Source organism: Pongo abelii, chromosome X, assembly GCF_028885655.2.
Source record: "Pongo abelii isolate AG06213 chromosome X, NHGRI_mPonAbe1-v2.0_pri, whole genome shotgun sequence".
Classification (NCBI taxonomy): Eukaryota; Metazoa; Chordata; class Mammalia; order Primates; family Hominidae; genus Pongo; species Pongo abelii.
The window spans coordinates 111,894,901-111,908,393 of NC_072008.2; positions in this window are offsets into that span (position 1 = coordinate 111,894,901).

Sequence of the window (13,493 nt, forward strand, 5' to 3'; positions counted from 1 at the left end):
GAAAGGAGTTGCCAGCAAGGACTCATGCCTACCTGGCTGGACATGCTTTTATACATACCTGCATTCCTAGTCCAGCCACCTCCATTGGAATCCTCTTTATTGGGGATCTTCTGCAAAGGGCTTCCTTTGGTTTTGAACCAAAATCTCATTATGAGGGGTGGATAGTGGAAGAGACTTGAAGTCATTTCCCCCCCTACTCTGGCTCAGTAATCAGTACTTTTCCATTCTTATCCCTTCCCTCTCCTCCTTTCCATGACCCACAGGTCCATAAAACTGTAGGAACCTTTAGTTCAGAGCTCCCTCAACAGTGAGACGACCCCCATGTGTGTACTCATCCACCTGATCTTTGACCAGTACCATTCTATACAGAAAAATGGAATGTGGGGGGCCGGTAGCACTTTTCTGGTTTAGCCTCTTGCAGTAAGCAATTAAGGGCTTGACCTTTAATTTGAGTAACTTTGAGTTTGACTTGTTGTCTTAATCAGCTCTTCTGATACTTGACAATTCAGTACTGTCTCCATTTCACTGAGCTCCTGATACAAAACTCATTTAAAAAATTAAAAATGTTACATTAGAAAATATTCACTTAATGCGAAAGAAGGCAGTGAAGCGGAAATAGAAAAACAAAAATTGCATGTGACATACAAAATGAAGGTAAATGGTAGATAGAAGTCTAAATATATTAATAATAACAGAGTGTGAATGCACTAAGCATTCCAATAAAAAGACAGTGATTTTTAGACTGGATAAAACTATAAGATTAAAGTATACGCTATCTACAAAAGACACAATTTAGAGTTAAAGATACAAATAGATTGAGAATAAAAGGATGTAAGAAGATACATCATGCAAACAGCAAGCTCAAGAAAGGTGTAATGGCTATACAAATAACAGACAAAATAGATTTTAAAACAAAATGTTACTTGAGATAAAGAACATTTTATAATAATAAAAGATGAATTCATCAGTAAGATATTATGATCATAAAGCAGTAAAATACATAAAGCAGAAACTGACAGAAATGAAAAGAGAAATAGACGATTTAACAATAATAATTGGAGTTTCAATCCTGGATAGAAAAACTAGACAGAAGATGAATAAGGAAATAAATAATGAAACAACAATTGAAAATCTAACCCAATAGACATCTACAAAACACCCCAAAACAGTAAAATACACATTCTTCTCAAATGTACATGTAAACGTTCCTTAGGATATATTATATGACATGATATAAAACAAATCTCAATACAGTTAAAGTAAAAGAAATAATTCAAAACATGTTCTTTGACTATAATAGAATGAAATTAGCAATCTGTAATCAAAATAAATTCAAAAAACTCACAAATATGTGGTAAACAGCATACCCTTAAATAACTAATGAGTCGAAAATGATGAAAAGGAAATTGGAAAATACTTTAAGAAGAATTAAAACAAAGACACAGCAGAGTGACATTTATTGATTTTAGGTAAAGCAGCGCTTAGAGGAAAATTTATAGCTGTAAATGCCTCTATTAAAAGAGAAGGAAGATCTTAAATCAATTACTGCACCTTGCACTTTAAGACACTAGAAAACAAAAAGGCAGAGCTCAACCTAATGCAAGCTGAAGAATGGAAATAATAAAGATTAGGGGAGAAATTAATAAAATAGGGTATAGAAAAATGGTAGAGGAAATAAATGTAGCCAAATCCTGTTCTTGAAATGATCAATAAAATTGACAAAAATTTAGATAGATTCACCAATAAAAAAGAGAAGGCTCAAATTTCTAGAATCAGAAACAAAAGAGGGGATATAATACTTATCCTTCAGAAATGAAAAGAACTTTTGCAGCTTAGGGTGGCAGTTAGACAATAATGTATGATAACCCCAATCTACTGGTTCTACTATCACTTAGTTTCAGGTGTTGTATGTGGTACATCACAGACCACTAGGATAATAATATTTTGATGGAATTTGTGAAGCTTTCTGTAGTCCACTTGAACAGCAATAGAGGATATTACGGACCACTTGAAATATTAGCATGGTGCCCCAGCCACCATGCTAGCCCTTCCTAGACCCATCTAGGAAGGTTTGTATATAGGTGGGGAATGGCTGGGTGAAGGGAGAAGTAATGACTACCAAATAAGTTCGAAAAGACTATGTGGTTATGGCGGGAGAACACCACCCCAACACCTAGAGTTGAGTTTTGTGACCTTGAGAAGTTCAAGGATTGGGAGAAATCAACATTTTTTTTCCTTGGATTCAGCACACCCGCATGGCAAAACAACCCTTTAGTCAAGTAGCGAAAGTAGCTGATTATTTGACCTATTTCTGGTTTTGCAATCCCCATCTACATGCCAAGGGAATTCACGTGTATCTCTTGATGTCTTAGTAGCCTTGGAGTACATCATGTATGGCTGTCAATGTTGTATCTACTCAGTAGCACTGCCATTGTGGCTTTGTGGCTTAACCAAATCAATGTAAAGCTGATCCAAATCAAGTGTAACATGAAATCTCAAACTGGAGGGTCCTGTGTCACTTTGAGTTGTATGTTTTATATGTTGTAGAGTTGGCTACAGAACATCTTTACATTGGGGATGTGTATGACATTTTATTACGTTATTACCACCTTTAATGAGAGATAGCAACACAATCCCCTGGACCCCTTAGTGGACCACTAAGTAAAGAGAATTGTCCTACCCAAGTAGGTACATTGACTTCTGATTTCATACAGCAGCATGAATACAACGCCCTAAAATCAGCGTCTTCACCATAGAGACAATGGTCAGGAACCTATCCATTACCTTTAGCTACAATGGCCAACAAAATAGATCAACAGACCCATTTAGACTCCCTTGAGTAGGTTTTAATGAAATTAGTCTTACCATAGAATACATTTAGGTTTAACAGGGAGGCTATGTATGGTCATTAGCATCTTCATGTTTGACTTAATTCCACCAGCCAGGTGGAACAGTTTAGCTAACCTATCAGTTTAGGCTGGGTACCCTGCAAAGTTGTGACACTTTCCTCCAGCACTGAACCCAATACTGATATTTGGTGCCATGTCCTCAAATCTAGTGTGCGTGAATCTGGCAACAAAGAGGTGAAAACTGGATTGCCTCCTTTCACACATCATTATCATTCATTAAATTTTAGGGTCTGGCAGAATAGATATCCTGCTTCCCAAGAGAGAATGCTTACACTAAGTGAAAGCTTACAACCTAATCACTTCAGTGTCCTCATGGAAGTGGATCAGTAGGCAAAGAGTTAGTACACTAATGGGACAAATTGAACCTGATTACAATGCAGAGCTAGGATTGCTGTTACATAATGGGAATAGGGAAGAATATGCCTGAAACCAAGATTCTTTTATGCTTCTGTGCCTCGTGACAATGATAAATGGGAAATTGTGGGAACCATGGCTTGCAAAGGCAAAGGAAATTAAGGATTCAGATATTTGGGGGATGAAGTTCTGAGTCAACCTACCAGGCATAAAGTAGAAAAATATTTATTTCCATGGGACTGTCTACTGACATCTGGGACTATGACTCTTCTATTAAACCTCTTGCATAAGTATTTGCATAGATTTCAGCTGACCACTATGGTAAATATGACTTTGAAATGAATTATACTTAATGATGTGATTAAGCAGACCCAAGCACTTTACTGTGCTTGGTATTCTTTCTGCAATTCTGAGTTTCCTGGCTTCATGACGCCTAAATGTGCTTTAGTATTGAACCCATCTACCTTTAGGTAGTGCCCTCATATTGTCAAGAATCATTTGTCATTCAGGCCCAAAGATTTCTTATTTATTCAACTCATTATAAGAATCTCCTCAAGAGGCAATAGGTGAAGATTGAGAGCGAGACACCAATGAAACAAGAATATGGGCAAGGGGAATTGGGGCCACTTGAGGTTTTTTTTTCTGACACCGTGTAACTTATGTCTTTTCCAACACTAGTTCTCCATTTTTTTGAAGTTTTTTTTTTTGAAAATTTTATTTGAGGTTCAGGGATATGTGTGCAGGTTTGGTATATATGTAAACTCGTGTCATGGGGTTTTTTTTTGTACAGATTATTTCATCACCCATGTATTAAGCCTAGTGCCCATTAATTATATTATTTTATGCCTCTCTTTCCTCCAAATTTCCACCTTCTGGTAGGCACTAGGGTCTGCTGTTCCCCGCTTTGTGTCCACGTGTTTGCATCATTTAGTTTCCACTTATAAGTGAGAACGTGCAATATTTGGTTTTCTGTTCCTCTGTCAGTTTGCTAAGGGTAATAGCCACCAGCTCCATTCATGTTCCTGGAAAGGACATGATATCCTTTTTGATGGCTGCATAGTATTCCATGGTGTATATGTACTACATTTTCTTTATCCAGTCTTCCATTGATGGGCATTTAGGTTGATTCCACGTCTTTGCCATTATGAATAGTGCTGCAATGAACATACATGTGCATGTGTCTTTGTAATAGAATGATTTATATTGGTTTGTGTATATACCCAGTAATGAGATTGCTGGGTTGAATGGTAGTTCCATTTTTAGTTATTTGAGGAATCGCAATACTGCTTTCCACAATGGTTGAACTAATTTACACTACAACCAACAGTGTATTAGCATTACCCTTTCTCTGTAATATTCAGCAGCATATGTTATTTTTTGACTTTTTAATAATAGCCATTTTGACTGGTGTCAGATGACATATCATTGTGGTTTTGATTTTCATTTATCTAATGATTAGTGATATTGAGCTATTTTTCATATGCTTGTTGTCCAAATGTATGTCCTCCTTTGAAAAGTGTCTGTCATGTTCTTTGCCTACTTTTTTAATGGGGTTATTTTTTTTCTTGTAAATTGGTTTAAGTTCCATATAGATACTGGATATTAGACCTTTGTCACACACATAGTTTGCAAAACTTTTCTCCCTTCCTGTAGGTTGTCTGTTTACTCTGTTGATAGTTACTTTTGCTGTGCAGAAGCTCTTTAGTTTAATTAGGTCCCATTTGTCCATTTTTGGTTTTGTTGCAATTGCTTTTGGTGTCTTCCTCATGAAATCTTTGCCCACCCCTGTGTCCAGAATGGTATTGCATAGGTTATCTCACAGAGCTTTTATTGTTTTGAGTTTTACATTTAAGTCTTTAATTCATCTTGAGATGATTTTTGTATATGATGAAAGGAAAGGGTCCAGTTTCAGTCTTCAGCAAATGGCTAGCCAGTTATCCCAGCACCATTTATTGAATAAGGAAGTCCTTATTACTTGTTTTTGTCAGCTTTGTGGAGGATCAGATGATTGTAGGCATGCAGCCTTATTTCTAGGCTCTCTATTCTGTTCCATTGGTGTATGTCTGTTTTTGTACCAGTACCATGCTGTTTTTATTGCCACATCCATGTAATATAGTTGGAAGTTGGGTAGCATGATGCCTCCTGCTTTGTTCTTTTTGCTTAGTACAGCGTTGGCTATTCAGGCTCATTTGGTTCCATATGAATTTTAAAATAGCTTTTTCTAATTCTAGGAAGGATGTCATTGGCAGTTTGAGAGGAATAGCATTGAATCTGAAAATTGCTGTGGACAGTATGGCCATGTTAATAACCTTGATTCTTCTTATACATGAACATGGAATGTTTTTCTATGTGTTTGTGTCATCTCTGAAGTTTTTGAGGAGTCGTTTGTAGTTCTCATTGCAGAGGTCTTTCACCTCTTTGGATAGCTGTATTCCTAGTTATTTTATTCTTTTGGTGCCAATTGTGAATGGGATTGTGTTCCTGATTTGGCTCTTGCCTTGGCTGTTGTTGGTTTATAGAAATGCTAGTGATTTTTCTACATTGATTTTTGTATTGTGAGACTTCACTGAAGTAGTTTATCAGCTTAAGTAGCTTTTTGGCTGAGACTACGGGATTATCTAGGTATAGTCATGTCATCTGCACACAGGCATAGTTTGACTTCCTCTGTTCCTATTTGGATGCCCTTTATTTCTTTCTCTTGCCTGACTGCGTTGGCTAGGACTTCCAATACTATGTTTGAATAGGGAATGGTGAGAGAGGGCATCATTGTCTTGTGCTGGTTTTCAAGGGGATTGCTTCCAGCTTTTGCCCATTCAGTATGATGTTGGCTGTGGGTGTGTCATAGATAGCTGTCGTTATTTTGAGATATATTCCTTCAATACCTAGTTTGCTGAGAGTTTTTAACATGAAAGGATAGCGAATTTTATCAAAAGCTTTTTCTATATCTATTGAGATGATCATGTGGTTTTTGTCTTTACTTCCATTTATGTGATGAATTACATTTTTGATTTGTATATGTTGAACCAATCTTGTACCCCAGGGATAAAGCCCACTTGATAATGGTGGATTAGCTTTTTAATGTGCTGCTGGATTTGTTTTGCTGGTATTTTGTTGAGAATTTTTGCATCAGTGTTTATCAGGTATATGGGCATGATGTTTTTGTTGTTGTTGTTGTGCCTTTGCCAGGTTTTGGTATCAGGAAAATTCTAGCCTCTTAGAATAAATTGGGAGCAGTCCCGCCTTCTCAATTTGTTGGAATAATTTCAATAGGAATGATACCAGCTCTTCTGTGCACATCTGGTAGAATTCAGCTATCAATTGGTCTGGTCCAGGGCTTTTTTTTTTTTTTGGTTGTTAAGATATTTATTACTGATATAATTTCTGAACTCATTATTGGTCTGCTGTTCAGGGATTCAATTTCTTCCTGGTACAATCTTGGGAGGGTGTATGTGTGCAGAAATTTATCTATTTCTTCTAGATTTTCTAGTTTGTTTGCATAGAGGTGTTCATAATAGTTTCTGATGGTTATTTGTATTTCTGTGGGGTCAGTAGTAATAATCCTGTGTCCTTTCTGTGTTTTTTTTTCTTTTTTTGGATCTTCTCTCTTTTCTTTTTTATTAGTCTAGTTAGCAGTCTATCTATTTTATTAATTTCTTAGAAAATCAGATACTGGCTTTATTAATGTTTTATTGGTTTTTCATGTCTCAATCGCCTTCATTTCAGCTTTGATTTTGGTTATTTATTGTCACCTGCTAGCTGTGGGGTTGGTTTGCTCTTGGTTCTCGAGTTCTTTTAGTTGTGATATTATGTTGATTTGAGATCCTTCTACCCTTCTGATGTGGGCATTTAGTGCTATAAATTTCCCTCTTAATACTGCCTCAGCTGTGACCCAGAGATTCTGGCATGTTGTAAATTTGCTCTCTTTAGTTTCAAAGGAATTCTTGATTTCTGTCTTAATTTCATTATTTACCCAAAAGTCATTCAGGAGTTGGTCATTTTCATGTAATCATATAGTTTTGAGTGATTTTCTTCGTCTCGAATTCTAATTTTGTTGGGCTGTGATCCAAGAGAGTGGATGGCATGATTTCAGCTCTTTTGCATTTGCTGAGGATTGTTTAATGTCCAATTGTGTGGTTGATTTTAGAATATGTGCCATGTACAGATGAGAATAATATATAGTCTGTTGTTTTCGTGTGGAGAGTTTTGTGTATGTTTATAAGATCTTTTGCTCCACTGTTGAGTTTGGGTTCTGAATATCTTTGTTAATTTTCTGCCTCGATAATCTGTCTAATAGTGTCTGTGGGGTGTTAAAGTCTCCCACTATTATTGTATGGGAGTCTAAGTATCTTTGAAAGTCTCTAAGAATATGCTTTATTAATCTGGGTGCTCCTGTGTTGGGTACATATGTATTTAGGATAGTTAGGTATCTTCTTGCTGAATTGAACACTTTACCATTATGGAATGTCCTTCTTTGTCTTTTTAAATCTTTGTTCATTTAATGTGTCTTGCTGAAATTAGGATTGCAACCCCTGCTTTTTTTCTGTTTTTTATTTTCTTGGTAGATTTTTCTCCATTCCTTTATTTTGAGCCTATGGGTGTTGATATGGTTTGGCTCTGTGTCCCCACCCAAATTTCAAGTTGAATTGTAATCCTCTGTGTTGTGGGAGAGACCTGGTGGAAGGTGATTTGATCATGGGGGCGAATTTCTCCCTTGCTATTCTCATTGATAGTAAGCGAGTTCTCACGAGATCTGTTTGTTTCAAAATGTGTAGCACTCGGCCGGGAGCGGTGGCTCACGCCTGTAATCCCAGCACTCTGGGAGGCTGAGGCGGGTGGATCATGAGATCAGGAGATCGAGTCCATCCTGGTTAACACAGTGAAGCCCTGTCTCTACTAAAAATACCAAAAAATTAGCCGGGCGTGGTTGTGGGCGCCTGTAGTCCCAACTACTAGGGAGGCTGAGGTAGGAGAATGGCGTGAACCTGGGAGGCGGAGCTTGCAGTGAGCCGAGATCACGCCACTGCACTCCAGCCTGGGCGACAGAGCGAGACTCCATCTCGAAAACAACAATAACAACAACAACAACAACAACAAAAATGTGTAGCACTTCCCCTTCACTCTCACTGTCCTGCTTTGCCATGGTAAGACCTGCTTGCTTCCCCTTTGCCCTTCCACCATGATTGTAATTTTCCTGAGGCCTCCCAGCCATGCTTCCTGTACAGCTTGAAGAACTGTGAGTCAATTAAACCTCTTTTCTTCATAAATTACTCAGTTTCAGGTAGTTCTTTATAGCAATGTGAGAACAGACTAAAACAGGTGTTGTTGCATGTGAGATGGGTCTCTTGAAGACAGTGTACCATTGGGTCTTGCTTATTTATCCAGCTTGTCACTCCATGTCTTTTAACTGGGATATTTTTCCCATTTATATTCAAGGTTAGTATAGATATATGTATTTAATCCTGTCATCATGTTGTTAGTTGTTTACTTTTCCAACTTGTTCATGGTTGCGTTATAGTGTCACCGGTCTGTGTACTTAAGTGTGTTTTTGTACTGGCTGGGAATGGTCTTTCCTTTCCATATTTAGGCTTCAAGTGTGTTTTTGTAGTGGCTGGAAATGGTCTTTCCTTTCCCTATTTAGGCTACTTTCAGGAGCTCTTATAAGGCAGGTGTGATGGTAACAAATTCCCTCAGTATTTGCTTGTCTAAAAAGGATCTTATTTCTCCTTCGTTTGTGAAGGTTAGTTTGGCTAGACATGAAATTCTTGGTTGGAATTTCTTTTCTTTAAGAATATTGAATATAGGTCCCAAATCTCTTCTGGCTTGTAGGGTTTCTGCTGAGATGTCTGCTGTTAGTCCAATGGGCTTCCCTTTGTATATTACCTGGCCTTTCTCTCTAGCTGCCTTTAGTATTATTTCTTTCGTTTCAACTTTGGAGAATCAGATGGTTATGTGTCTTGGGGATGATCTTCTTGTGAAGTATCTTGCAGGGGTTCTCTGTATTTCCTGAATTTGAACGATGGCCTGCCTATCTAGGTTGGGGAAGTTCTTGTTGATGATATCCTCAAATATGTTTTGCAATTTGCTTACATTCTCCCCATCTCTTTTAGGGACAGCAATGAGTCATAGATTTCATCTCTTTACGTAATCCTATATTTCTTGGAGGTTTCATTCATTGCTTTTTTTCTGTATCGTTATCTGTCTTATTTCAGAAAGCTTATTTTCAACTTTTGAGGGTTTTTGTCAGCTTGATCTATTCTTCTACTAATACTTGTGATTGTATTATGAAATTCTTGTAGAGTGTTTGTCAGCTCTATCAAGTCACTTAAGTTCTTTTCTATACTGGCCCTTTTGTCTGTCAGCTCCTGTATTGTTTTATTGTGATTCTTAGCTTCCTTAGATTGGGTTTCAATGTTCTCCTAAATCTTGGATGATCTTCATTCCTATCCATATTCTGAATTCAGCCATCTCAGCCCAGTAAAGAACCCTTGCTGGAGAACTAATCCAGTCATATGGAGGAAAGAAGACTTTCTGGCTTTTTGAGTTGTCAGAGTTCTTGCACTGCTTCTTTCTCATCTTTGTGGGCTGATGTTCCTTCAATCTTTGAAGTTGCTGTCCTTTGGATGGGTATTTTTTCTTTCATCCTATATGATGACCTTGGGTATTTCATTGTAGTATAAGGTGGGTTCAGTTAACTGACTTCATTACTGGAAGATCTCAGGGGCCTCTATGATTCAGGACTCCTGGACTCTGCTCTTATTCTGGGGGACTTTTATCAGGCCCTGGCTTTGATGTCTGGCTCCTCAAAGATAGAAACCTGCTGTGTTGTAGAGACCGAGGTGCCCCTGGACCACTGGTCGCAACACTCCAATGGGTGGTGCCAGCCAAAACACTTTGTAGGTTGGTGGCAGCAGGATTAATCCTTGTTTGCTTGTGCCTGCCTGCAGCAGCATTGGCAGCATGGCAAGGTACACACTCATCGCCTGCGGCAGGGTGCTAGTGGGTGCCAGGATGCCTGCCTCCATGTAGGCATTTGCAGCAGCGGCAGTGGCAGTATGGCTCAGAGTGGTGAGGGGCCCTCACCAGCGACTGTGTATGCACTTGCATCAGAGGTGGTGTTAGCACAGGCGTGAGGCACTGGTCAGCACAGGACTGTGTGAGAGCCCTTGATACACGTTCACACTGGCAGCAGTGGCCACTTAGGGCTAAAGGCAGCTTTGCTGTTTTCCTTACCTACTTTTTCACTGGCACCCCAGCACAAGGGTGGCACACTGGCAAGGGCGTGGCTGGTAGGCTGCATGCTGACAGTGCTCTGAGGACAATGGCAATGCGGCATGGGGTGGTGGGGGTGGGATGCACTCATGCTGGCAGCAGTGGCACTGCAGGGTACACATGCACACTCATGCTGGTGGGGGAAAGAAGGGTAAGTATGCCCACGCATACTGGGAAAGCAATGTGGGGGTAGCTGTGAGTTAGTACATGCAAGCAAAGCAGCATGGAGAAGGCTGAAGTGGAGAGAGGGCTGGGCCGGCTGGTGGGTGTCAGCAGGGGCTGCTCAGCGCTTGAGCACTCTGCTGGTCAGGTGTGGTCTGCCAGTGCTGGAGCTATGATGCAGGCCCTCAGGAGGTACCTGGAGGCTGTACTGCAAGCAGGTGGGGCTAGACTGGGGCCCCAAGAGAGGCCAGTAGGCCAAGGGTTGCTCAGGTTGGACTGGCCTCGTCTGATGGGCAAGACCACCCTGCAGCATTCAGGTATGACAGCTCCCCTAGGTCTAAAGTCTCCCATGGGACATCCCTAAAGGGATGGGCATCTCTGGCTATGCTCCACTACAAATGCTCCTGCACCAAACCCTCTGTGATCTGCACCAGCTGGAGTTCTACCCCTATAACTTCTCTAAGTAATTTTCTTGCCAACTTAAGTGTCCATGGTGGTGGAGGGGTCTCCTCCTGCTGGGATTCCAGATACCCATGGCGAGAGTGGGTTGCTCCTTGCCTGTTCAACTTACCCCCTCTGCAGGAGTCACTGGGGTCCAGGAACAAGTCTAGGTGTGTGGTATCCCTCTGCAGGGCTCCCAGCTTCCTCCCTCTTCAGCCCAACCTCTGTGTCTTCCCTCTATCTGCCCTCGATGCCTTTCCTCTGAAGATCTGCTAGGAATGTGCGAGTATTCCTGATGTGTCAAGCCCTCTGTGGGAGATGTTCCTACTGGCTGTGTCTAGTTGGCCACCTTTTACTTTCTCCACTTCTCTAATTCTTCAACACCAACTGAGTGCCTGACAATTCAATACAATTCTGATACTAACTCCTAGAATTACCATCAGACCCCACGGGTTAAAGGCTTAGTTCCATAAGACTGTCTCCCCCATCAGATGCCAGCCACAAATGGGGTACCCAGACTACCAACATTTCTATCCAGCTAATTACAAATTCAGGAGTTTCCACATCCCATCCTGTCAGATTTGATAATTTGCTAGAACTATTCACAGGATTCAGGAAAACACTACTTATATTTACTGATTTATTATAAAGAGTACAATTCAGGGACAGCCAAATGGAATAGATGCATAAGGTAAGATATAAGGAGGTGTATGGCACTTCCATGCCCTTCATAGTTATGCCACCCTCCCAGCATGTTGATGTGTTCACCACCTAGAAGCTCCTTGAGCCCCATCATTTAGGCGGTTTTATTAAGATTTCATTAGGTAAGCATGAATGATAAATTATTGGAGATTGGTGACAGAACTCAATCTTTAGCCCCTCTTTCATCCCTGGAAGTCAGGAGGTGTGAATGAAATTTCCAACCCTTTAATCACGACTTGCTCTTTCTGGCAGCCTGCCCCATCCTGAAGCTATCTAGGGGCCAGCCACTAGCCATTCTGTTAGCATAAACTCAAGTACGATTTAAAGAGGTTTGTTATGAATGGCAAAATAATTCCTATCACTCTGGAAATTCTAAGCATTTTAGACCAAATATATATTCCCATTATACTATATTTATGAAGCTTTCTTGTCTCATCAGATCCTGCTTAAGCCCAGTCTTCCAGACCACTGGAATTTTTGATGAAATGCTGCTGTTCACCTCCAACTTTATGATTTAGTGCAAGCTTGTCCAACCCATGGCCTGCAGGCCACATGCGGCCCAGGATGTTTTTGACTGTGGCCCAACACAAATTTGTAACATTTTGTAAAACATTATGAGATTTTTTTGCAACTTTTTTTTAGCTTATCAACTATCGTTGTTAGCGTATTGTATACGTGGCCCAAGACAATTTTTCCAATGTGGCCCAGGGAAGCCAAAAGATTGGACACCCCTGGTTTAGTGGCATAAGCAACATTCAGTTCATTGTGAGCAATTTAGGTCACACTTGCTTGGGTAGCCCATGGTCAAGCACTCAGTTTTTTCCAGACTTTAGGGTCACACCAGAGCTGTTCTTAAAAGGACGATGGTGAAGGGAAATCTTCCCAGTGGCCAGAACATCAAGCAAGGCATCAGCTTGCTCATTTTCCCTGGAAGGAAGCATGGAAAGAGATTTGCATCTACCTTGTGTCAGGGACATTGGTTAATGCTTTGCCTGTGTGGTCAGGGACATAGAAGAGACATGATTGGAAAATAGATGATAAAGAGGTCTGGGGCAAATGTATGTTTGTAACCCTCTGCAAATGGGCATGGAGTGTGAAGATATTTGTGTTCCATGTGAACGTTTACCAAAGAGCAACCTTAGCAGAGTAGAAGTTTAATAATTAGGTGGATAAGATGATTTATTCAGTAGATGTCAGTCAACCTCTTTCACAGACACTCTTGTCTTTGCTTGATGGGTACATGAAGAAAGTGGTCATGCCAGCCACGATGAAGTTTATGTATGGGCTCAGAAACACAGACCTCTGTGAACCAATGTTGATTTGGCTACAGCTTCAGCAGATACCAAAACTGGTATTCCAATATGGCACTATTCTTCAGAAAAATTGGCAAGCTACCCATTTTGAACTTGAATACATTGGACCACCTCCATCATGGAAGGGGCATTGTTTTGTTCTCACAAAAATACACAATTACTCTAAATGTGATTTTGCTTTTCTTGCCTGCAAAGCTTGTGCCAAAAGTACCATCAGAGGACTTACTAACTGCCTTTTCCACCATCATGGTATTTTATACAGAGACCCTTTTGACCAAATAATTAATTTCACACCAAAGTGTGGCAATAGGCCAATACTCATGAACTTCATTAGTTTTACTTT